The following is a 26,075-nucleotide window of genomic DNA, read 5'->3' on the forward strand; positions in this document are numbered from 1 at the left end:
GGAAGAGCAGAGTCAGTGGAAGGAGAAAGGCAGAGGCATTGTGGCTGCACGTGGTAAGGATGCCAGCTGGATCCTGGTACATGTTCTCCCAGGCTGAGAATCGTTGGTTCCTTCTTGGCCTCTCTTGGCTAAGAGCTGAGAAAAAAAACCCTAAGGTGGAGACAGTTAAGAAAACCAGCTTCACGTCTCCCAAATTTATCACCCCATAGAAAGCATGAGGCTGGAGGCCATACCCAGACATGTACCACCTGGTCTCATTTCAGTATACACACACCCACCTACTCTGAGTATTCTTACCTGGAGAATCCTATGGACAGAGGAGCCTGGCGGGCTACAGTCCATGGGGTTGCAATGAGTTGGACGTGACTGATGGATGCACACGCACACCACCATAGTTCTTATCCAGAGGTGGCTGGGAAATGATGTATAAATACCCCCAGCTGCCTCAGCCCTTGAGCTGGTTGACTCTGGGAAGTGGGTTTTACAGGGGCCCCTAGAGCTTTTCCCCCTGTGGGATTACTCTCCATCACTCACAACTTTCATAACACCCACTTTGGGGGATGCCCTCCCTTCTCAGTTCTACTCCCCCTTAGTGGTGCTCTTTCCCCTGCCCAAAGAAACTAATGTGTCTCAAGTCTTTGTTTCACAGTCAGTTTGTGGGAGAACCCAAACTAAGGCATCTCTCGGACCTACTAAGTGCCCAGCACTAGACAGGAGACCTCTACTCTCATGGAGCTTACACACTGGGAAGAGACATGAAACATGAAATTAATAAAATAAATAAACAATAAAAAAATAAGATGTGAAACTAATAAAAATCTTCTATCCACCACGACTGTCCTGCCTGACACACCCTAACTCTTCTTGCAAGCGTTCCTAGAATCTGCCTGGGGTGCAGATATGGGATCTAAAAGGTCCTCCCTTCTAACATCCAGAAACTTCCCCATCTCTGAAGACAGGCCTTCAGGGGTGCACTAAGTCACTTCAGTCGTGCCCAGCTCTTTTGTGACCCTATGGACTATAGCCTGCCAGGCTCCTCTGTCCATGGGATTCTGCAGGCAAGAATACTAGAGTGGGTTGCCATGCCCTCCTCCAGGCAATCTTCCTGATCCAGGGAGTGAACCTGCATCTCTTATGTCTCCCACATTGGCAGATGGTTTCTTTACCACTAGCACCAGCTGGGAAGCCCTGGGGTTCAAGAGAAGAATGTTCTTCATCCAGGCTGAACTCAGGGGTGTAGAGCCTGGGCCCCCCTGGAGGCGCCTGATGATGTAAGAGAGGACACTGGTACCCTGGGATCCGGCTCTGTGTGGCTCAATGATGGAAGCACCAGTGCTCTCTCCCTGGAGCACTGGGGAATTTGGTTTTATGTCTAGTTTGAGCCACTTTGAAATACCAAGTGGAAACAGAGCAGAATGGAAGACAGAGCTGGTGCATTTCAAACGCATCCTCTTCCTTCATGTGTGAGACTGTACAATGTATGAGACAATATGTTCCAAAGCAAAACAAAGAGGACAAGATGAAGGGATGGAGTGAGAGGGAAGCAGTACTGAAGAGGGAGCAGGAAATACAGCTATTTTTTATGCTGAACAGCTTGGGATGTGTCGGGCCATATTAATCATGTAGGCAATTTTCAGAAGAAAATAAAGTTTTGTTACAAAGTACATTTGTGTCTCCTGGAGGAGACTGTCCAGGGATCCATTGATCACGCAGCCTCATTTTTACCACGACACTGTAAATTCACTTCTGGGGGCTGCCGAGGAGATTAGAATGGTTATTGACAGGCTCGCGGGCTGTTGGCAGGAATCATCCCATTTACTGTGCGCTGATCTGGGGGAGGGGGCACATCCCAGAAGGTCCCTCGGAGCCCCCTCGATGCGGCCGGCAGCCATCCTGAGCTGGCAGGCTGGTGGCTGCTCCCTCCCAGGCCGTTCCTCACCATACACGCGAGCACCCCCACCGTACACACCCACCTACTCTGAGCATGCACTCCCGGGCCTGGTTTCTTTGGGCTTTTGTTTTTAACAGATTCTGGCCCTGGAAATGAAGAAGCAAAGAGGCCAGATGGCATTGTACCAGCAGCAGCATCTTCTCTGGCTACAGGCGATGGGATCAGGCTGCCACTGAGGCTGAGTTGTGGGTTAAGCCTCTCGGCCGGAACAGGCAATTCCCTCTGCTGAGCAGGACTCCTGGGACTCTCTGGGGCATGGGGACCCCGATCTTGCCCCTTCATGGTCAAGGTGGCCATTCAGTAAATTGTGGGGGCATCTCAGCAGTAAAAAGCCCTCTGCCACACGCTGAACCCGTCACCCTGGCCACACGGCTCTCGCTTCTTCATGTCTGAAACTGTCCACATTAGCCTCACTGTAATTAGCTCTGGGTGCCTGGCTAAGGTCCTTCTAAGGATTAGGTGAGCTCAGGCTTCGAGAGCCCTGGGAAAATGCAATGTACCCACCAATGGAAAGACCAGCCTGCCTGATCTAGAGAGTGGATGGACAGATGGATGGATGGATGGATGGATGGATGGATGGATGGATGGATGGACAGATAGGTAGGCAGATAGGTAGACAAATAGATATCTTATTACTTCTGTTTCTCTGGAGGATCCTCATTGATACACTGCCCTGTGGTGGTTTGGAAAAAAAAGTTTACACCGAATTGAGGTGTCATGTCTCATTAGAACCCTGTCTTTCCAATCTCTCCTTCCTGTCACAGCCTCAGACACCACCTCAGCACAGAAAGGGAGCCTCTGGCGCATGATGAGAGATGACCAGAAGGACTCCCCTTGATGGGCAGTGGAATTATCTCAAAACTCCATGGCCTCTCACTGTCCAGAGCTGCTGCACCAAGGCTGTCTCCACCTCCAACAGCCACAACCTCCTTGCCTTCCAGTTCTCCCCACCGTGTCCCCCCCAAGCACCCACTCTTTGACCTCGATGAGACCGCCCGGGCCTGGGCCACTCCGTTGTCACTCTGTATCAGCTCCGCTCGTGCTCTTGCTCAGCTAAAATCTACGCACGTCCCTTCACCCCTGCCTTCATCCTCCACTCACTCCCCTGGCTTGCTTTCTCACCAGCCCGGAAGAACCCCAGCTGCAAACCAACTGTTCATCTGACTTTCCTCCCCTTTGCACACACAGGAGTGGAGGAAGCAGTTCCATCATGGCAGTGGTGACAAGACACATCCAAGGTCCCCAGTCCCCCAGGGCCGCTGCCCTGCACCCTTCAAGGCAGGTCAGAACTCTCAATTCCCCGACCCCCGTCCCAGCCCTACTTGCCACTTCCTCCCCTTCCCTCCAGGCAATCTCCCTCTTGCAGGTCCCTCCTACCCCACAGAGGGAATCAGGCCACCAGCAGGGATTTCCAAGCGCAGTCGCAGGCCTGTAACAGCAGCAGCATTCCTGGGCAGCCTGATAGAAATGCACATTTTTGAACAGCTACTATAGAGCACAGTGAACTCTGCTCAACCTTACAGGGCAGCCTGGATGGGAGGGAGGTCTGGGGGAGAACGGATACGTGTATATGTATGGTTGAATCTCTTCACTGTCCACCTGAAACTATTACAACAAAGTTAATCAGCTATACCCCAATACAAAATAAAAAGTTAAAGAAAGAAAGAAACGCACGTTTTCGGCCCACCTAGAACCACTGACTCAGAGATCCTGACCAAGTTCTGCAAGTGGTTTCTGCACACCACGTGGAAATGTGAGAAGCACTTCCCTTGTTCCTCTCACCACCTACAAACCTATCAATCTCTGAACTCAGCCTTGAAGGAAACAGGCTCAGGAGGTCAGAGGTAACCCCCTCATCCACGCTGTGGATTCTCCAGCCTCCTCCCCTCCAAAGGCCCTGCTTCATCCATTATTCTCTCTCCTCTAGCTTCACTCTCCCTTCACTGACTTCTTCCTCTCAAAGAAGGGACCCAAGTCATTCCCATTTTCATCCATAAACTCCCTTGCCCCACTGCCTTAATCCCCATCGTCTGCCCTCTTCGGCTCTCTCCTTTGTCTGTCATTTATCCCCCATCCCACCGTTATTTACCTCCTAGGTATCCTATTCTGCTAAAACTGCTCTTGTTAATTTCCAGTGACAGCTAGGTGGCCAGAGTCAATGGAGATTACCCAGCTTCACCCCAGCTGATGATCCTCTCCGCAGTGTTTAACACGGTTGCCTCTCCCCTTCCAGAAACAGTATTTACCCTTGGATCCTGGCACCCTTGCCATTTTCATCCCCATCTCTGCTTTTTCTTCCACTGGAGGATCTGCCCTGGCCACTTGTTCATGTTAAAGGTTGCTCTTTTCTGCCAATACTCTAAATTCTAAAATTCCTAAGTGCTAGTCTCACTTGATCAACCCTTCCTGGGTGACCTCATCCCAGCCTATGACTCCAACCCTGAGGCCATCAACTTTCAAATCCACATCTCTAGATGCTTCAAGCTTCTGTTTCCCACTGGGCTTCTCCACTTGGATGTCTCATCAGCACCCCAAATATAGCCTTCCTAAACCTGACACCTGCTCTCTCTGTACCTCCCTGTCTTCATTGAGAGGTACCACTCTTTCTCTTTGGGAGTCAAGTCAAAATCACAGCATGTTCAACATGTCCAATTGGTCATCAAGCCCTAAAGATTCTGCCATCTTTAGGATCTCTTTATGACGCTCCCCTCCACCCCTATTTCTACTTCTACCCCTCTATTCATCATCAGTCTCTCCTGAATGACACTCAAGGCCACCTAACTGGTCCCCAGCCTCCAGCTTGTCTATCTGCACCTCAACCCCATTCTATCCACCCCACTAGCAGAACGATCTAAGATGCTGATGAAATCCTACTACTCATATTTCCACTATCTCTTTGGCTCTCTGTAGCTTTTGGAATTAGCTTCAAACGTCTTTGCATGACATCTAAGTTCAGATCCCCGGCTCACCTCTCCAACTTCATCTCCTCCCTGGGAAGATTAATATTTGTACTTCCCAGAACCAGAAATGCTACCTCTCGGTTCGCATACCTTTCTCTCTGCCTAAAGTGCCCTTCCTCCTGCCTAGCCTGCCCTCTTCCCTCAGCCCAGCTCCAGGCAGCTCTCCCAGACTCCCAGCAGCATCTCAGGGCCCTCTCCTTTGTCCCTTTCTCTCCCTCTGGCCCCTGTCATCCTGTCACTCTTCATCTCTATCCTCCACCATTGCAGGGTGGCCAGGGGGTCTTCTCCAGGGGATCGTCTTCCTTTTCTGTTTGCCCAGAGCCCAGCAAAATAGTTGGTAGATAAACAGTTAGTGAATGAACAGATAAAAACCCTCCTGTCTTCCCAATATATTCCCTCCACTCCTCTTATGATCAAAGGTATCATTTATCTCCTCTTGCAATTAGAACATTGGTGATGGCACCTCCACACTTAAAAAGGATAGGATCCTGAATACAGCTTCTCCCTTGATTGACTAATCCGAGCTCAAATTCTGAAGGCTGCTGGGGTCAAGTGCATTACCCAGGCCCAAATTCTCTTTTCTTCTTCCCTCCTCATCAAGCCCTGCCTATACTCCTAGGAAAGAGGGATATCATTTTTAGTAACAGCAAACCTTGCAAAACAAGATATGGGGCTAAATAAATGAGATGGATGAGGCCCCTCTTTTGGATCTCTCATTATTAGGGAAAATGCACACTTTGCTGAGTGGCTTAATTTTCTCTGTTTGAGCTCAGTTCATCCAGGAAGGAGCAGCACACCTCATTAACTTACTTGCCACACAGAGCAGTCTCCGAGACGAACTGCCCACTTCAGCATTTGAGTCTGCATGCACCCTGCCTATCAACTGTATTGGGGCAATTTTCATGAATCAAGACTCAGCCTGTTCCAAGCACGGCAAGGGTTCTTACCTCGGGGTCCAGGGAGCCCCAGGAAAAGCTCCAGAAATTAGATACAGGATGTTGTGCGTGAAGGGGGACTTGTTTTCTCTGGGCCCCACTGGCTTCCCACAGGAGCACAGCGGGAGGGGAAGAACCCAGGCCACAGAGCAGAGAGGACATTGTGAGCTGCAGCCCCCCGCCCTGGTCAAGACCAGTGCCAGACCCACACACTGTTTGCAAGCACCATGGGGTCAACAAAGCTCTATGCCTCCCCTGCCAGCCTGGTTTCTACAAATAGTTATTTTGGACTATTCCCCAAAGCACTTCTGATTTTTGGACTGAATACCTACTGACTCCATGGCTTCCTGGGAAGTCTCTTTCTCTGAGTTGTAAAGAGTTGCTTTTCCAAGGGCAAGGCAATCATCTTTAGCCAGAAAATTCTTGAGACTCAGCACTGCAACAACTATGCCAGTTTCAAGCAGACTAGAGTCCCAACATGGACAAAAAACCAACCAACCAACCAAAAAAAAAAAAAAAAAACCAACCCTACTTGTCTCTAACTTCCAAAGTTTTCTTTCTTAAGTCAAAAGGGTTCATTCACCATTTTTAGCCTCAGTTCCAATCACAGTCCCCTGTGCTGTGCAGCACCGCTCTCCCTAAAACGGAAGGGGAATCACACATATGGGGCCGGGGCAGGGGCACCATTCAGATTCCCCACTTGCTGGATGCTTCTGCTTGGGTATGATGTAGCTTCTTGTGCTGTCTTCAGCTGAAGAGAACAGAAAAAGAAAAGAAAATCCCTCAAGTTCAGTTAAGCAATGGCTCAGGAGGAGAATTTCTAAAAACAATTAAGGGTAAATTCATGCAGACAGTTTCAGGCCATAGCTAAGGAAGCCCCTAAGACACAGGAAATGCTGCCTAAGCCATTCATACCTAGTATTTATCCTATAACCTTTCCAAGCAGAGTGGAATGAGAGGGGACCACCCCAAGTGCTGCAGAAGGGACATAAATACATTGCAAAATACTCAGATTAGAAATAATAAACAGCGGTGTTCCAAAGCCCAGCAGATCCAAAATTTGGTCAAAAAGATTCTGCATAGAAACTGAGGGCCATACAGCGCCCTGTTCTCAGTCAGTCCCCTCCCTCTCATGCCCAGCCCCTCACACAAAGTGCCAGTCTCATTCTAAAGGCTGTCACCCTGTCATTTTAGCATAGCAACGAGAAGCATATTACCAAACTAGCTATTTTTCCATTTTTCCTTTTAATTGTTCAGGCCAAATTGGCCAGTCAAGCCCATCTTTATACTGACACTAACCCTGAAAACACTTCTGTTTACTCGTGCATCTGGGCCATCCCTCTTGTCCTTGGCATTACCGTTACTCCCCTTCCTCCCCACCATTTGCGAAATCCAAGTATAGTCGATTCACAATGTTCCACTAGCTGCAGGTGTACAGCAAAGTGATTCAGTTATATATCTGTTCTTTTTCCGATTCTTTTCCATTTTAGGCTATTATAAGATACTGAATACAGTTTCCCGTGCTGTAAGGCGGTCCCTGTTATCTACTTTATATATAGGAGATGTAAGAGATGTGAGTTCAGTCCCTGGGTCAGGAAGGCGGAGGAGGAGGAGGAAACGGCACCCCACTCCAGTATTCTTGCCTGAGAAAATCCCATGGACAGAGGAGCCTGGAGGGCTACAGTCCATGGGGTCGCAAGAGTCAGACATGACGGAGCACGCATGTATATACGCATAGTAGTGTGTATCTGTTCATCCCAAATTCCTAAATGTATTACTGCTGTTACTTTTATCATTGTTACTTCCACCCATAAAGTCTTCCTCAAGGATGAGCCCTCCTTGTTCTGAGTCAAATCCAATACATCAGCCCCTCCAGTCTCAGCTTAGCCCTAATTCAGCCGTGCCTGTCTTTGCTGTTGCTGTTGTTCAGTCACTCAGTCGTGTCCAACTCTTTGCAACTCCATGGACTGCAGCACACCAGGCTTCCCTGTCCTTCACTATCTCCCGGAGTTTGCTCAAACCCATGTCCACTGAGTCGATGATGCCATCCAACCATCTCATCATCCATTCTTCCCTTCTCCTCTTGCCTTCAGTCTTTCCCAGCATCAGGGTCTTTTCCAAATGAGTCAGCTCTTCGCATAAGGTGGCCAAAGTATTGGAGCTTCAGCTTTAGCATCAGTCCTTGCAGTGAAGATTCAGAGTTGATGTCCTTTAGGATTGACTGGTATGATCTCCTTGCTGTCCAAGGGACTCTCGAGACTCTTCTCCAGAAACAAAGTAAGAAAGCATAAATTCTTCAGTGCTCAGCCTTCTTTATGGTCCAACTCTCACATTCATCCATGACTACTGGAAAAACCATAGCTTTGACAATTTGCACCTTTGTCAGCAAAGTGGTCTCTGCTTTTTAATACATTGTCTAGGTTTGTCATAGCTTTTCTTCCAAGGACCAAGCATCTTTTAATTTCATGACTGCAGTCACTGACCTCAGTGATTTTGGAGCCCAGGGAAATAGAATCTGTCACAGTTTCTATTTTTTCCCCATCTATTTGCCATGAAGTGATGGGACCGGATGCCATGAGCTTTTCTGCATGTTGAGGTGCCTGTCTTAATGGACAGAAAATGCCTTCTTCCTCTCTGCACCACTAAAGCAGCTTAGCAGATCCTGTTTCTACTGTGGGCAGAATGTATGAATGCCCCCAACTCTTCACCTCTCAGGGTAGATGCTTTGCCACTTAATTCTGAAGTTGTTCTCACTAAAGAGGCGAAGTCTATGTCTCCACCCATTGAATCTGAGCTCAGCCCCATGACCTGTTCCAACTAGCAGGACAAAGGGAAGTGCTCATGCCAGCTCCAAGAATGACCCTCAAGAGAGTCTTATGCCCTTGGCCATCACCCAGGAAGCACCAGGCTGGCCCTCTGGTCCCAGATGAGAACAGAAGCTGGGTGCTAAGTGACAAACAGCATGGGACACACAGTTCTGCGTGTGTGAGCCCAGCCAATGCAGCTGCCCACCGCGCCAAGCACTTTGCAGAGTATCATCATCTTGTCACTTTTCCCAGTGAGCCAGTCATACAGGCATTCCCATTTTGCTTATGGGAAAACCGAGGTTCAGAGTCACAGGCCGAAAGACAAGTGAGAGGTAGACAGAGTGAGGCTTTCAACCCAGATCCACCTGACTGCAAAGCCCCTTGTTTCAGCCTTTGCAAAAAGAGATGACTTATCAAGGAGTGTTGGGGTGGAGGAATTTTAATGGCATCTGTTTCTTGTATATTTCACTGCAGTCTCCATTGTCCACACCGTATATTACTTTTATAACTTAAACACTATGAATGTTACTTTTTGAAAGCTTCCCATGAAAACCATTACAGCACCTGACCTGTAACTTCAAAACTAACTTCAAAGAGTAAACAGATAAGAATACATAACAAAACTGCTGAGGGGAAAAGGGTATTTAGGAAACCCTCAGACAAACACGATACTAAAATCCAATATAAAGCTAATATTATTTAATCAATAACAAGTTGACCAACAAGTGAAACTTAAAGACCAGAAACAAAGCTGATCTTAGAGGATTTATGCCAAGAACATACCACAGACCAAAGGGTAGGGAAAGAATCATTCCAAAAAATGTTAGGACTACTCTCTCTCTATAGAGGAAAATTGTAAGAGTTCCCCCTCTAAATAGGCTTCCCAGGTGGTGCTAGTGGTAAAAATCTGCTTGGCAATGCAGGAGACATAAGACACACTGGTTTGATCCCTGGGTCGGGAAGATCCCCTGGAGTGGGAAATGGCAACCTACTTCAGTATTCTTGCCTGAAAAATTCGACGAACAGAGGAGCCCGTTAGGCTACAGTCCATGGAGTCGCAAAGAATCAGACATGTCTCAATGAACAGGCACACACACTCCTCTAAACACACTGAAGAATAAACATTAGATAGATAAAACAGTTAAATTTAGAACTCAAAATATAAGGAAAGCAAAAAAAAAAAAAAAGAAAGAAAGAAAATGAACATCCATATACGCTCTGGTTGAAGGAGCAACAGTTTGACAACAGTTGCAAACCTGATTATCAAAAATGATAAAATTAAGACAACAGCAAATTGCAAAAAAAATTTACAGCAATTACAAAAGAATAAAAGATAATGAAAACCCAAAGCACATAATTAGGTAAACAAACAAAAAACGTGAACGTGCAGTTTAGAGAACAAAAGAAAGAAAGAAACATAAGAGGTGGACCCTCAAGAGTAATAAGAGAAATTAAAATTAAAACAATAATGAGATGTCATTTTGCCTCTGGGTGGTGAAATTATCAATAATTTTTTCTGGCTTCTTTATACATTTTCTGTTCTTATTTTTTTTAGAGTGAGCAAGTATAGCACAGAAAAACACATCAATTTACATTAACGCATGATGACAGGACCATATTGCAAAATTAAAGGGAACAGCAAAGCTTGGCTATACTCTTGGATTTTTTTCATGAGTGTGACATCAATTGGCTTAAACAATCGACACCCCCACGCCCTCCCACAGCTTGCCCTCTGAGACGACAATTGGAAATAGAATTCTGAGTCAAAACCAAAATGACAACTATTCTCTTTTCAAAGGCAGGTGTGGGAGCAAGATGACATGGTCTGATCGCCAAGTTATTCATTCTAGACAACAAGCATACCTGCCGCTGAAATGGACCTCCCAACTTCTTCTCTATCCAGAAGCTATTTCTTAATGGCCTTGTATAATAAACATGAAGTCAATCACTCACAGACCTGCCTCTGTTAGATAACATGTGGCTTTGAAAAGGCATGAGAAACTTAAACACCAAATGACTGTCACTTGATAAAAACCCAGTTAGCTCCAGATATATGCCAATTTCTTAAGGTTATGGGAACTGCCATTTACAAGGAGAATAAATGCTCCACAAGGAATAGAAACCCAAGCCTTGCATTATATAAGGAAACTGAGCCATCCAACTGAGGTTTCCAAGCCTCCAGTCTCACCTGTTAATAACCATTTATAAAACAGTCTAATACCGTGGATGACCAATTTTTAACCCGAGGATGTACTTCTGCTCTGGAGTAAAACGGCCTGAAAAGACTTCATTTCTCTTTAAATCTCAAATCCATTGGTTTCTCAAAATCCTATAGAATTCCTCTTGCCACTTGTACCATCTCTCAGACATTTGTAAATAACACATGCTTGCTAAGTAACTTCAGTCGTGTCCAACTCTGCAACCCTTTAGACGCCTGGCTCCTCTGTCCATAGGATTCTCCAGGCAAGAATACTGGAGCAGGTTGCCCTGCCCTCCTCCAGGGGATCTTTGTGACCCAGGAATCGAACCTGCATCTCCTACATCTCCTGAACTGGCAGGCGGATTCTTTACCTGCTGAGCCGCTGGGGAACCTGTGTGTAAATAGTTTGTAAAAGCCTGAGTACTACTATAACATTGTGAACATTAATTTGAATGTTGTTACAAGTTAGAAAAATTACATTAAAAGGTACCCTCCAGGGTACCTCCTTGGCCTGTTTGAAGTTGCCACATCAGATCGCTGTAGAAGCAGCCCACCTGGCTGAGGATGGTGACTTTATTTCATTCCAAACATTTTTTTATTTTGCCCCACTAGCAAGATCCAGGAGAGAGAAAGCTCCTAGAAAACTAAGCAGTACAAATACGTCTCAATGCTTATGACAGATGGAAGGCAAAGCCTATCCCGTGATTTAACATGGATTGTGTATTCACCCAAAAAGCCTGCTCCTTTATTTTTAACACACCAAAGGACAAGTGTATCTGTATCACCAGGAAACATTAGCTTAACTGTGACATTTGCTCACACTGAACATCAATTACGGACCAGCAACGTGTTGAAGACAGAGAAATTTTTTTAGACCTCCCTAGCTCCCTAAAGCTCATAGTTCTGTAAGGCGGAAAGATAGGCAAATCATAATTATGATTACGGGATGATAAATGTCACAAGGGAGGTCTCTTCAGGATGCTCTGGGAGTTTAGTTCTGCCTGCAAGGAGATAGATGGGGGCCCACCCAGGAAAGGGTTCGCAGAGGAGATAAAATTTGATCTGGGCCATGAAGCATGAAGAGGTAATTTCCAGGTGAGGGCCTGTGAAGAGAGAGAGACTAAGGGAGAAACTCTTGAAGCAAAATCACATGAGTAGCGTGTGCAAAAACAGAGGAGAGAAAATGTATAGTGCCCTGACAGGAAATAGAAACAGGGGTTTCAGAGGGTGACGGCAGTGAGGAAAAGAAAACAGCAGTCAGCCACGTACACTGAAGGCGGTTTATAAAACTCAGACCTGGGGACTTCCCTGGCAGTCCAGTGGTTGAGGCTTTACCTTCCAATGCAGGGGGTGCAGGTTCAACCCCTGGTTGGGGAATCAATATTCCACATGCCTCCAGGCCAAAAACATCTTTAAGAAAAAAATAACAAAAATAAAGAAAAAGAAGATAAAATTCAGACGTGATCTGGGAGCAGTGGGAGGCCAGGATATCAAGGACTGTTGGACAAGGAAACGACACAACAACATACGCTGTTGCTGTTCAGTTGCTAAGTCATATCTAACTCCTTGTGACTCCATCGACTGCAGCACGCCAGGCTCCCCTGCCCATCAGTATCTCCATGTCCAACAAGGCTACTGGCGCCGGTTTTCAACTGCATTTGCTCACTTTGCGTCTCTGTGTCACATTTTGGTCATTCTCACAACAGTCCAAACTCTTTCACTATTATTATACTTGTTATGATGATCTGTGATCAGTGATCTTTGATGTTAACTGTTGCAAAAAGGTTATCTACTGCTCGCTGAAGGCTCAGATGGTGACTGACATTTGTATTACAGCAATAAAGTAGTTTTAATTAAGGTACGTCCATTTTTTAGACATAATGTCTGAATAGACTACAGTATACTGTAAGTATAGTTTTTCTATGGACTGGGAAACCAAAAAGTTGTGTGACTCGATTTTTTGTGTTATTGATTTTATTTGCAGGGGTCTGGAGCAGAACCCACAATATCTCCAAGGTCTATGCAGAGTCCTGGAAGGGATGAGAGATCCACTGAATCAAGATGTTTCCTTCCAGAAGACTGGGAGTGGAAGGAAAGGAAGGAGCAGGGAAGCAAGTTTAAAAAGAAGAATCTTGGGACTTCCATGGCATCTAGTGGTTAAGACTCTTGCCTTCCAATGCAGTGGGTGCAGGTTCGATCCTGCACGTGGGATCCTGAACTAAGATCCCACATGCTGCCTGGCACAGCTAAATAAATAAATAAAATAAAAAGAGGAATTTTCACTCAGCATTCAGCCCCAGGCAATGAGTCCCTCTGGTCCTGTGCACCTACACCCTTGAAGAACCTTGCTCCTCCTTTTGCCAGGAGGCCTGAAAGCATGCTAAGGTCTAGCAGGCAAAGTAATGACTTATTTTCCAAATCAATGTCTGCACATCCAACTCTTCTCCTCCTAAGACACTTAATGCCCTGACTCTGCGTCTGTGTGGGTGTTTAAAAATTGCTGTAATGAGTAATTACACATGAGTTCTAATGAAAAAAAATGTAGCAAACTGTCTGTACATTGGTCCCAAGGAATATTTATAGGAATGCCACCACTGGGCAAAATGGTGTTCCACTGGGAATCCCCCCCCTACATAAACATCTCACTGAAGCAGGGCTGACTTAGGCTCCAGTGGGATGTTGATGGAGGCCACCAAGTCCTGTGAGGTTTAGGGCTGAAGCAAGAGACTTCATCAAGACAGAGTTGGCAAAGAAAAAAAACAACTGTATAGGAGCACAAAGGTCCAAAATGCCAGGAATTGAGATGGTAGGTCACCAAATCTCTTTGAGGAGTTAAGAGATCAGTATATTGAGCCAAAAATTTGCAACCAGTGTTCACAATAGGAAGCTCAATACCTGGACCAGCCACTATACGAGAGGGGGCTGACAGCCTGACTCGAAAGGTCAAGACTAAGGAAGACCCCAGCCCCAGGAAAGCCACCTCTCAGTAGTCTCTTCTGTCCTGATACATATGAAGTCTTCCTGAAGCAGGGGGCTGGCTCCAAAGACTCGCCTTCCTTATCTGACTTCCTCTTGATGTTCAGTTGCTCAATCATGTCCGACTCTTTGTGACCCCATGGACTGCAGCACACCAGGCTTCCCCGTCCTCCACTATCTCCCAAAATTTTCTCAAACTCATGTCCATTGAGTTGATGATATTATTCAACCATGTCATCCTCTGTCACCCACTTCTCCTGCCACTAATCTTTCCCAGCATCAGAGTCCTTTCCAATGAGTCAGCTCTTCCCATCAGTTGGCCAAAGTATTGGTGCTTCAGCTTCAGCAGCAGACCTTCCAATGAATATTCAGGATAGGTTTCCTTTAGGACTGACTGGTTTGATCTCCTTGCTGTCCAAGGGACTCTCAACAGTCTTCCCCAGCAGCACAATTCAAAAGCATCAATTCTTCAGCACTTAGCCATCTTTATGATCCAGCTCTCACAGCAATACATGACTACTGGAAAAACCATAGCTTTGACTACATGAACCTTTGTCGGTGAAGTGATGTGTCTGCTTTCTACTATGCTCTCTAGGTTGGTCATAGCTTTTCTTCCAAGGAGCAAGCGTCTTTTAATTTTGTGGCTGCACTCACCCTCCACAGAGATTTTGGCGCCCAAGAAAATAAAACCTGTCACTGTTTCCACTTTTTCTCCCATCTATTTGCCATGAAGTGATGGGACCAGATGCCATAAATATTGGTTCTTGGGTAAATTAACAATGTTAGAGATGGAAGCATCTGGTTTAAGGGCAAGTGTTCACAGCTGGAGAAAAGTGTGTCCAGGGTGGCTGGGACCAGCCAGCATCACACAGGCAGGGCACACTCTCTGAGTTGGGACCTGAGTTGCCCTTTCAATGGCTATGAACTGGCCATGCTTTCTTCAGAATCCATTGAGAAGGCTGTCACTGCAAAAGAGTTGGGTGGAGTATTTCCTCTAAAAATATACATAAACTGATTTGTTTTCTTGAGACACCTTTGCCAAGAGAAATGCCACTAAATCAGCATCTTGGCCAAAAGGAAAGCCACGTGTGCTGGACTCCCTTAGGCTGATGCACCAGCTCCAAGGAGGCGAAATGGGATCAGTGAATTTCTTTGTTAATCTTGATATTTGCAGGAAGCAAACGAACCAAGCACTCTGCAAATCGCCGGCTTTAATCTTCAGAATTACTTATCTTGCCATTTAGGAGAGTTTTGTTTTCTGGGGAGATGTGCACACAGCGGGCGGCAAACATTCTAATTGCTGTTAAGTACATTTGGTGTAATATGTTGGGGAAACGGAGTCGTTGAATCAGTTAGGCATGAACACACACGCTTACGGGCAGAATGGGAGTTTGCACACAGACACGCTCACCAGAAGTGTTTCAGTCACGGAGGCAACATCTCATACAGGCAAAGAGGCTGCCTCTTCCATGCACAGCACTAGGGTGCAGGTCGATCTCATAAACAAAAGGCCAGACAAACTGTTCAACCTTTTCTGTTCCTCTCTGCCCATTCTCTTTCTGAGTTCATCTGCAGTCAAGATGCAATGCTATTTATAACATATATTGTCTGTGCTGTAGTCAAAAGGATTTGCAACCTGCAGCCAGAGATATTCAATCTACCCAACTGAAGTAAAGGCTCAATGGAAACTCAAAGTCAAGGAGATTTCATTCTGCCAAGTATTACAGTCACACACGCCCACTTCCCGTACTAGATTAAAAACCCCTTGCAGTTAGGTAGCATGTCTTGTTTATTTCTTCATTCTTCAAGCTCTCAGCTCTGTGGCTACCCTATCGTAACAATGCAATCACGGTTTGTTAAACTGAATTCTTCCCAAGAATTACAGTGAGAAAGAACAGAAAGTGTTAGTTGCTCACTTGTGTCCGACTCTTTGTGACCCTATGGACACAGAGGAGCCCGCTGTCCATGGAATTCTCCAGGCAAGAATACTCCATTCCCTTCTCCAGGAGATCTTCCAGACCCAGAGATTGATCCTGGGTCTCCTGCACTGCAGGCAGATTCTTTACCATTTGAGCCAACAGGGAACAGAAAAGAGCATGAAAAGGGGAAGGGAACTTTGAGGCCATTTGAGGACTTGGAAAAATGGTGTTAGTGGGTTTTAAGTGCTGAAACTTGCCATGAGAGGCACACGGATGAAGCTTGCAGTCTCCCAAACCACAGTGAAAATGCAAACTCCATTTTTTTTTAATGCTAATCCAATCCCGGGTTGATTTCCATTTATATCACTGAAACCATTTGAGGTCTTCCAGTCAAGTGTGAAATAATTCATTTAGCCCTTGGTGCATAAGAAGAACTTTTTAAAACATCTGACAAGTTGTCACTAAGTAAATAATTTATCCATAATGGAGAAAAAGGCACAGTGTGGTTACCTGACTATTCGGATTAATGGGGAGTCACTAGCTAAATCATACACAGAGCCAAGTTGGAAAACACTGAAGGTTCATGTTGCCCCATGTAAAACTGCCATTTCTGGCTGAAACTGGCAATTTCACATTGCTCTACCAAATATAATGAAAACCCACACAATTCTGAAGATTACATCGACTAAACACAGCTTGATATATTTGCTGTTTTATAAGGACTCTTACTGAACTCCTTTGTTTAAAAATTATTTCATCTGATCATCCAGATATTAAGATGACCAGCCCAGATGATGTTCACCTTCACGACTCACAAATAAAAGGAAGAAATGTGACTTCCAGTTCAGATGACTCACTGAAGCAGGAACCTAGACGGAAGAACCAGTTTGTGACAGAAAAGTCATTTTCCAAGTTCCCAGGAGCATGGCTGTGAAGCATCATTTATAACTCTAAATACAGCAGGCAGACGAGACATAGGAAATTGGCCTGATCTGTTTATAATGACAGATGCTGAAAATGCTTTTTTTTTTTTCACTCTCAGATATTGGATTGCCATTTGTTCCTCTTAATAAAAAGCTGTAAAACACATATATGGAGAGATTATTTTAAACTTAAAGTACAACAACATGAATCAGTTACGTGTTGTTGTTCAGTCGCCCAGTCCTGTCCGACTCTTTGCGACCGCATGGACTGTAGCACGCCAGGCCTATCTGTCCCTCACCATCTCCAGGAGTGTGCCCAAGTTCATGTTCATTGCATCGGTGATGCCATCCAGCCATCTCCTCCTCTGATGCCCTCTTCTTCTTCTGCCCTCAATCCTTCCTAGCATCAGGGACTTTTCTAATGAGTCATCTGTTTGCATCAGATGACCAAAATACTGGAGGGCTTCAGCTTCAGCATCAGTCCTTCCAGGGAATATTCAGGGTCGATCTCCCTTAAGATTGACTGGTCTGATCTCCTTGCTGTTGAAGGGACTTTCAGGAGTCTTCTCTAGCGCCACAGTTCGAAGGCATCAATTTCTGGTGTTCTGCCTTTACAGTCCAGCTCTCACAATCGTACATGACCACTGGGAACACCATAGCCTTGACTATACAGGCCTTTGTCGGCAGAGTAACGTCTCTGCTTTTCAGCATTCGTCTAGGTTTGTCATCGCTTTCCTGCCAAGAAGCAACTGTCTGCTGATTTCATGGCTGCAATCGCCATCTGCAGTGATTTTGGAGACCAAGAAGAGGAACTCTGTCACTACTTCCACCTTTCCCCATTCTATTTGCCATGCAGTAACGGGGCCAGATGCCATGATCTCAGTTTTTTTAATATTTAGTCTTAAGCTGGCTCTTATATACCCCTTCCCAGTTGAGCCTCCCTTCCCCACCCATCCCACCCATCCGGGTCACCACACAGCACTGACCTGAGCTCCCTGCGCTATACAGCAGCTTCCCAATAGCTATCTAGTTTACACATGGTGGCGTATGTATGGCAATCCCAATTTCCCAATTCATCCCACCCTCCCCTTTCCTTCCAAATCTACAAGTCTGTTCTCACTGTCTGCAACTCTATTCAGGCACCTCAATTACCATTTTTGTAGATTCCATATATGTGACTTAATATATTTGTTTTTCTCTTTCTGATTTACCAAGCATCCGATGGCTATAATTCATACCAAGAAGCAAAAGATCCTGATAGAAGTCATTGGTGGCAATAAGTTCTCGTTGAATGAATGTATAAATGAACAACACAAAGGGACACATAAATACTGTGTGAGTTACCCAAAGTCCCCCAAATTTCTGTTTGCAGTGTTGTGGCCAACAGCAGTCATTTCTATATCTGACTTTATATTTTTTATCATCTGTATCAGTAACTCTGAAACTTCAGAGATAATGAGAACCCTCTGAGGTATTATTTGAAATACACATTTCTGAGCCCTGGTTCCAGAGATTCTAGTTTAGTCAATACAGGGTACTGACTAGGAGTTAAGCCCAGGAATCTGTAGTTCAACAAGAGCCTCAAGGGACTTTGATGTCACTGTTCCACTGATGTAGGTAAACATCCCATCAGTATAAATCTTGAATCTAATATCTACAAACAATAAAAAAAACTAGCATAACATAAAAAAGCAATAAATGATGGCTTAAAAAACAAATGGGCTTCCCACGTGGTGCTAGTGGTAAAGAACCCACCTGCCAGTGTAGGAGACAAAGAGACATGGGTTCGATCCCTGGGTCAGGAAGATCCCCTGGAGGAGGGCATGACAACCCACTCCATTATTCTTGCCTGGAGAATCCCCATGGACAGAGGAGCTTGGCAGGCTATGGCTGACAAAATTATAGTATTACTATAAGACAGAGAACCCCCTAAGCTTCATATTATCTTTGAGTAAAAAAAATAAGAAAGCAGGGGTGGTTATCCTGACATATCACAAAAAGTAAAATTCAAACCAAAAGTATTAAATGCAACAAATTAAATATGACAAAGGTCATTTTTAAATGCTAAAGGCCACAATTCACAGTGAAGATATAACAAGTTTTCATATTTATGCACCAAAAAATATAGCAACAATCTTTATGTATCAGTCAAGTAGACACAAAAGACAGAGGGCGGAACCCACTCTTAGTATAAGCAAATCAAAGAGACAATGAGTAAAAATATAGATTTAAGTAACATAATCAATAAGATAGAACTTACAGATATTCAAACTTTACTCTCAGAAAATAGACAATAAACCTTCTTTTCAACTTCAGGGAAAGAGTTATAAAAAACAGTCCCAAAGGAAACATCAGTGTTTCACAGAATGGAAGTATTATAAACAGCACTCTGATCAAAATGCAATAAAATTTAAAATTATTAATAATTTTTTAAAGTCATCCACCTGGAAACTTGAGACCAAGTTTCCAATAAACAAATCTTAAGGCCAAAGTTAAATGCAAACCAAAATTTTTACATTTCTAAAGTAATGACAATGAAAATACCACATAGAAAAATCAGGAGGACACTTTCAAGCAATAAGAAGAATATTCAAAGCCTTATAAACTTTTAGCAGTAAAAATACTTGAACTTCCTTACCAGTTCAGAAAGCTAGGAAAAGAACAACAAAGTTAACCAAAAGGAATACAAGGGAAAAAGTAAAACTATAAAAGCAGAAGTCAATGAGTGAGAGGAAAAGAAAACTCAAAAATTCAATCAATTAATCACAATTCTGGCTTTTAGAAAGTAATCATCAAAATAAGACAACTTTTAGCTAATTTATAAATTTTCTTAATGAAACAAGAAAAAAGAGAAATAACTATTGAAACAAGGATTTTTTTTTTAAAGTGAGACTAATTTGCAGATGTCTGCAAATAAATTTGAAAACCTGGATGAAATGGAGAACTTCCTAGGGAAAGGCAGTTTGCCAAAGTTGACTTTGTTAGAGACAGAAAACCTTAATAGACCTATTGCCCCAGGAGAAATAGAGAAAAACATCAAGAAATTACTGCATTAAAAACCATCAGGACCAGATGGTTTCACAAGTGAATTCTACCGAACTTTCAAAGACTCTGCAGTCCTAATGCTCCAAGAACTGTTTCAGAGCATTGAAAAGGAAAGAAAATTTCCTGATTCTTCTTGTAATTTTTAATATCTAAATTTCTTAAGGACAGTACAAAAAGAGAGAGAATTATAAATATTACTGCAAAATTTTAGGTAATAAGCTAATAAATATTACATTAAGAAAACCTACATTATGACCTAGCAGAATTTTTCTAGGAATGCAAATTTGGTTCAATATTAGGAAATCCAGTAGTCTAATAGATATGGGGAGAAAAAAATCTATGATTATTTGTTTAGACAGTGAAAGTACTTCAAAAATCTTCAAAAATTCGACTCTCTTAATAAAAACAAAAGAATTGATGGATATTCTTAACATGGTAAACAACTATATCAGTTATAAAGCCAGTATTTTAATGGGAATATACAAAAGGCGCTTGTATTAAGGTCTAATAATGTCAGGAATAAGGCATGGGTGCCACTTTGCTCTTCTAATTCAACATTCTACTAGAAGAATCAGGAAATGTAATCAACTACCAGGCAGATATCACCTATAACCAAATGATCAACATTAACACCCCCAAGAATGAGACAAATAGATCCTATGTGCCTCCTCATAAAATGCACTAAGATAAACACATCACTTTTGTAGCAATCCTGCACAACAGCAGAGCCTGAATCTAATTCCAAAGAAACAGATGAATCCAAATGGAGAGACATTTTTCAAAATGGACTGCAGTCTTCAAAATTGTCACCATCATGAAAGACAATGAAATACTGCAGGACCATTTCAAAACAAACAAACAAAAAAATCCTGAAAAATGAATGTAATACCTGATCTAGGACTTTCTTCTTCTATAAAGGGCCTTACTGAGACGATGAAATCAGAATAATATCTACAGATAGTAGAAACTACAATATCATATTGTACCGTGGTTACGTAAGAAAATGCCCTTCTTAGGATGCTGTGCCATGCTGTGAGTAGTTACTCAGTTGTGTCTGACTCTTTCAATGGACTGTAGCCTGCCAGGCTCCTCTGTCCATGGGGATCCTCCAGGCAAGAATACTGGAGTGGGTTGCCATGCCCTCCTCCAGGGGATCATCCCAAACCCAGGGATGGAACCCAGGTGTCTCCAACATTGGGGGTGGATTCTTTTACCGTCAGAGCCAACAGGGAAGCCCAAGAATATTGCAGTGAGTAGCCTATCCCTTCTCCCGGGGAACTTCCCAACCCAGGAATCGAACCGGGGTTTCCTGCCCTGCAGCCTTCTTTACCAGCTGAGCTACCTGGAAAGCCCTTGTTCTTGGGATATGCACACTATTTAGAGGGAAAAGGGCAACATGTCTGGAACTTATTCTTAAACGCTTCAGGAAAAAAGTACATGCATAGGGCTTCCCTGATAGCTCAGCTGGTAAAGAATCCCCCTGCAATGCAGGAGACCCCGGTTCAATTCCAGGTCAGGGAGATCTGCTGGAGAAGGGATAGGCTACCCACTTCAGTGGCTACCACTCCATGGATCCAGGGAAGGTCTGGATCATGGATCCAGTGGATCCAGATCTCCCCTGTAACTCAGAAGGTAAAAAATCTGCTTGCAATACAGGAGACCCAGGTTCAGTCCCTGAGTCGGGAAGATCCTCTGGAGAAGAGAATGGCAATCGACTCCAGTATTCTTGCCTGGAGAATCCCATGGACAGAGGGGCCTGGCGGGCTACAGTCCATGCGGTCACAAAGAGTCGGACATGACTGAGCAACTAACACTACACTACTACCCACTCCAGTATTCTTGCCTGGAGAATTCCAGGAATGGACAGTGGAACCTGGCAGGCTACCGCCCACGGGGTCACAAAGTGTCAGACACAAGCGAGCGACTTTCACTTTCTTAGAGATCTAAAGGCTGTAAAATGTTCTCGTTTGTGGAATTGGGGTAAAGGATACGTAGAAGTTTTTCGTACTATTCTTGCAACATTTTTGTAAGTGTGAAGTTATATAAAAAATGAAAATCTTAGAATAATAATGATCATAAAAACAACCTCCTCTGATTCCCAAAGCCCTCAGGCGCAACCCACTACTCTTCTCCCCTTCACAATAAAATCCGTCAAGACTAGTTATTTGCTCTCTCCACTTCCTCCCTCACATTCCTTCCTTCAGTTCAGTTCAGTTCAGTCACTCAGTCATATCCGACTCTTCGCAACCCCATGAATCACAGCACGCCAGGCCTCCCTGTCCATCACCAACTCCCAGAGTTCACCCAAACTCATGTGTATCGAGTCGGTGATGCCATCCAGCCATCTCGTCCTCTGTTGTCCCCTTCTCCTCCTGCCCTCAATCCCTCCCAGCATCAGGGTCTTTTCCAATGAGTCAACTCTTTGCATGAGGTGGCCAAAGTAAAGAGTTTCAGCCTCAGCATCAGTCCTTTCAATGAACACCTAGGACTGGTCTCCTTTGGGATGGACTGGTTGGATCTCCTTGCAGTCCAAGGGACTCAAGAGTCTTCTCCAACACCACAGCTCAAAAGCATCAATCCTTTGGCACTCAGCTTTCTTCACAGTCCAGCTCTCACATCCATACATGACCACTGGAAAAACCATAGCCTTGACTAGATGGATCTTTGTTGGCAAAGTAATATCTCTGCTTTTTAATACGCTATCTAGGTTGGTCATAACTTTCCTTCCAAGGAGTAAGCATCTTTTAATTTCATGGCTGCAATCACGATCTGCAGTGATTTTGGATCCCCCAAAAATAGTCTGACGCTGGTTTCCACTGTTTCCCCATCTATTTGCCATGAAGTGATGGGACCGGATGCCATGATCTTCGTTTTCTGAATGTTGAGTTTTAAGCCAACTTTTTCACTCTCCTCTTTCACTGTCATCAAGAGGCTTTTGAGTTCCTCTTCACTTTCTGCCATAAGGGTGATGTCATCTGCATATCTGAGGTTATTGATATTTCTCCTGGCAATCTTGATTCCAGCTTGTGTTTCTTCCAGTCCAGCGTTTCTCATGATGTACTCTGCATATAAGTTAAATAAGGAAGGCAACAATATACAGCCTTGATGGACTCTTTTTCCTATTTGGAACCAGTCTGTTGTTCCATGTCCAGTTCTAACTGTTGCTTCCTGACCTGCATATAGGTTTCTCAAGAGGCAGGTCAAGTGGTCTGGTATTCCCATCTCTTTCAGAATTTTCCACAGTTTATTGTGATCCACACAGTCAAAGGCTTTTGGCATAGTCAATGAAGCAGAAATAGATGTTTTTCTGGAACTCTCTTGCTTTTTTGATGATCCAGCAGATGTTGGCAATTTGATCTCTGGTTCCTCTGCCTTTTCTAAAACCAGCTTGAACATCAGGAAGTTCATGGTTCACGTATTGCTAAAGCCTGGCTTGGAGAATTTTGAGCATTACTTTACTAGCATGTGAGATGAGTGCAATTGTGCAGTAGTTTGAGCATTCTTTGGCATTGCCTTTCTTCGGAATTGGAATGAAAACACATTTTCCAGTCCTGTGGCCACTGCTGAGTTTTCCAAATTTGCTGGCATATTGAGTGCAGCACTTTCACAGCATCATCTTTCAGGATTTGAAACAGCTCACCTGGAATTCCATCACCTCCACTAGCTTTGTTCATAGGGATGCTTTCTAAGGCCCACTTGACTTCACGTTCCAGGATGTCTGGCTCTAGCTGAGTGATCACACCATCGTGATTATCTGGGTCATGAAGATCTTTTTTGTACAGTTTTTCTGTGTATTCTTGCCACCTCTTCTTGATATCTTCTGCTTCTGTTCGGTCCATACCATTTCTGTCCTTTATTGAGCCCATCTTTGCATGAACTGTTCCCTTGGTATCTCTAATTTTCTTGAAGAGATCTCTAGTCTTTCCCATTCTGTTGTTTTCCTCTATTTCCTTGCATTGATCACTGAGGAAGGCTTCTTATCTCTTCTTGCTATTCTTTGGAACTCTGCATTCAGATCCTTATATCTTTCCTTTTCTCCTTTGCTTTTCGCTTCTGTTCTTTTCACAGCTATTTATAAGGCCTCCTCAGATAGCCATTATGCTTTTTTGCATTTCTTTTCCATGGGGATGGTCTTGATCCCTGTCTCCTGTACAATGTCATGAACCTTTGTCCATAGTTCATCAGGCACTCTGTCTATCAGATCTAGTCCCTTAAATCTATTTCTCACTTCCACTGTATAATCATAAGGGATTTGATTTAGGTCATACCTGAATGGTCTAGCAGTTTTCCCAAATTTCTTCAATATAAGTCTGAATTTGGCAATAAGGAGTTCATGATCTGAGCCACAGTCAGCTCCCAGTCTTGTTTTTGCTCACTGTATAGAGCTTCTCCATCTTTGGCTGCAAAGACTATAATCAATCTGATTTCAGTATTGACCATCTGATGATGTTCATATGTAGAGTCTTATCTTGTGTGGTTGGAAGAGGGTGTTTTCTATGACCAGTGTGTTCTCTCAGCAAAACTCTATTAGCCTTTCCCCTGCTTCATTCTGTACTCCAAGGCCAAATTTGCCTGTTACTCCAGGTATCTCTTGACTTCCTACTTTTGCATTCCAAGGCAATGGCACCCCACTCCAGTACTCTCGTCTGGAAAATCTCATGGATGGAGGAGCCTGGTGGGCTGCAGTCCATGGGGTCACTGAGGGTCGGACACGACTGACCGACTTCACTTTCACTTTTCACTTTCATGCGTTGGAGAAGAAAATGGCAACCCATTCCAGTGTTCTTGCTTGGAGAATCCCAGGGACGGAGGAGCCTGGTGGGCTGCTGTCTATGGGGTCGCACAGAGCTGGGCACGACTGAAGCGACATAGCAGCAGTAGCAGCATAATGAAAAGGACATCTTTTTTGGGTGTTAGTTCTAAAAGGTCTTGTAGGTCTTCATAGAACCGTTCAACTTCAGCGTCTTCAGCATTACTGGTTGGGGCATAGGCTTGGATCACCATGATACTGAATCGTTTGCCTTGGAAACAAATAGAGATCATTCTGTCGTTTTTGAGATTGCATCTAAGTACTGCATTTCAGACTCTTTTGTTGACCATGATGGCTACTCCATTTCTTCTAAGGGATTCCTGCCTGCAGTAGTAGATTTAACGGTCATCTGAGTTAAATTCACCCACTCCAGTCCATTTTAGTTCGCTGATTCCTAGAATGTTGACATTCACTCTTGCCATCTCTTATTTGACCACTTCCAATTTGCCTTGATTCATGGACCTGACATTCCAGGTTCCTATGAAAAATTGCTCTTTACAGCATCGGACCTTGCTTCTATCACCAGTCACACCCACAACTGGGTATTGTTTCTGCTTTGGCTCCATCTCTTCAGTCTTTCTGGAGTTACTTCTCCACTGATCTCCTGTAGCATGTTGGGCAGCTACTGACCTGGGGAGTTCCTCTTTTGGTATCCTATCATTTTGCCTTTTCATACTGTTCATGGGGTTCTCAAGGCAAGAATACTGAAGTGGTTTGCCATTGGACCACGTTTTGTCAGACCTCTCCACCATGACCTTCTCCAATGGACCACATTCTGTCAGACCTCTCCACCATGACCTGTCCGTCTTGGATGGCCCCACATGGCATGGCTTAGTTTCACTGAGTTAGACAAGGCTGTGGTCCATGTAATCAGATTGGCTAGTTTTCTGTGATTATGGTTTCAGTGTGTCTGCCCTCTTGCAACACCTACCGTCTTACTTGGGTTTCTCTTACCTTGGATGTGGGGTATCTCTTCACGGCTGCTCCAGCAAAGTGCAACCGCTGCTCCTTACCTTGGACGAGGTCACCCCTCCTGACCTTGAATGTGGAGTAGCTCCTCTCGGCCCTCCTCCCGTGCAGCCGCCGTTCCTTGGATGTGGGGTAGCTCCTCCCAGCCACTGCCCCTGGCCTTCTCAGCTGCCGCCCCTGACCTCAGGCGTGGGGTAGCTCCTCTCAGCCACTGCCCCTCATTCCTTCCTTAACCAACCCCAATCAGGGTTAAATACCTTTGCCAAGATCATCAAAGAACTTCCTGTTGCCAAATACACTGATCATTTCTGGGATCTCTGTACCAGCCATTGCTAAGAACCACTCCTTCCTTCTAGAAATACTCTCTGTGTCACTGCGTTCTCCCGGATTTCTTCCTCATGTTCTTTCTCCACATCTTTTGCTGAGGTTCTCTCATACTTCTCTGCGTTAAGCTGAAGTGACACGGCACTCAACGCTGGGCCCTAGCCACATCTCCAGCTTTCCTAAGTGACCTCAGCTTTGATGGCCATCTCTATGCTGAGGCCTCCAAAGGCATGTCTCCAATTCCCACCTCTCTCTT

The 26,075-nt window shown here is 44.5% G+C and overlaps 1 protein-coding gene across 1 annotated transcript in view; it reads right to left on the minus strand.

The window, feature by feature from the left end:
* The window catches only part of GALNT17 (polypeptide N-acetylgalactosaminyltransferase 17), a 428,403-nt gene that overhangs the window by 215,891 nt on the left and 186,437 nt on the right, over positions 1 to 26,075 (minus strand). The window lies entirely within an intron of this gene.

The sequence above is a fragment of the Ovis canadensis genome, chromosome 24 (genome assembly GCF_042477335.2).
Source record: "Ovis canadensis isolate MfBH-ARS-UI-01 breed Bighorn chromosome 24, ARS-UI_OviCan_v2, whole genome shotgun sequence".
In the NCBI taxonomy this organism is placed as follows: Eukaryota; Metazoa; Chordata; class Mammalia; order Artiodactyla; family Bovidae; genus Ovis; species Ovis canadensis.